This window comes from Chrysochloris asiatica, unplaced genomic scaffold (assembly GCF_000296735.1).
Source record: "Chrysochloris asiatica unplaced genomic scaffold, ChrAsi1.0 scaffold00049, whole genome shotgun sequence".
NCBI classification, from domain to species: domain Eukaryota; kingdom Metazoa; phylum Chordata; class Mammalia; order Afrosoricida; family Chrysochloridae; genus Chrysochloris; species Chrysochloris asiatica.
In genome coordinates, this window is record NW_006408567.1 from 1,337,681 (window position 1) to 1,338,717 (window position 1,037).

The window sequence follows — 1,037 nt, forward strand, 5'->3', positions numbered from 1 at the left end:
TTATCCCGCGGAGCGGCTGGTAGTTTCGAACCGCTGACCTTAAGGTTCACAGCCCGATTCGTAACCACTACGCTACCAGAGTGACATAAAGTCAGTTCCAACTCATAATGATCCTATGCACAAAAGAATGAAATACTGCCCAGTCCTGTGCCATCCTCACAATCTTTGTTAAGCTTGAGCCCATTGATTATACCACTGTGCCAGTGCATCTTATTGGAAGTCTTCCTCTTTTTTGCTGACCCTCCTCTTCACTAATCATGATGTCCTTTTCCAGGTACTGGTCCCTCCTGAAAATATGTCTGAAGGATGAGAGATAAAGTCTCACCATCCTGGTTTATAAGGAGCATTCTTGCTGTACTTCTTCCAACAAAGATATGTTTGTTCTTCTGACAGTCCATGGTACTTTTAATAATCTTCTCCAACACCACAAATTAAATGCATCAATTCTTCTATGGTATTCCTAATTCACTGTCCAACTTTCACATGCATATGAAGCTACCGAAAATATCATGGCTTGGGTCAGGTGCATCTTAGTCCTCAAAATGACATCTTCATTCTTAAACACTTTAAAGATATATTGTGCATTGATTTGCCTAATGCAATAGGTTGTTTTTCATTTAACACCTGCTGATTCCAGGACAGTTGATAGAGGATTGAAGAAAAGTGAAGTATTTGACAACTCTCATCTTTTCTTCATTTATCATGATGTTATTCATTATAGGTATACTGGGCCACAGGCTGTTTAACTGCAAGTTGTGGAAAGCCTCATCTCTCTCACGTGGAGGGCCTGGAGGATTTGAGATGCTGACAACGGGGTTCGCAGCCAGGTTTTTTTTGTTTTGTTTTGTTTTGTTTTTTTAACTACTACACTACCAGGCCTTCCTTGAAGATGGCAGATCGGGTAGACGTGTAGTGAGGAGCTCGGTCAACAACAACATGGAATACCGGGTCAAGAGGACTCATGAGTTGCTGTTGGAACTCTGTAACAAATATAAAGGTATGTTTGGAGGTTCGGAGGGTTTATAGCTGGGGAATTT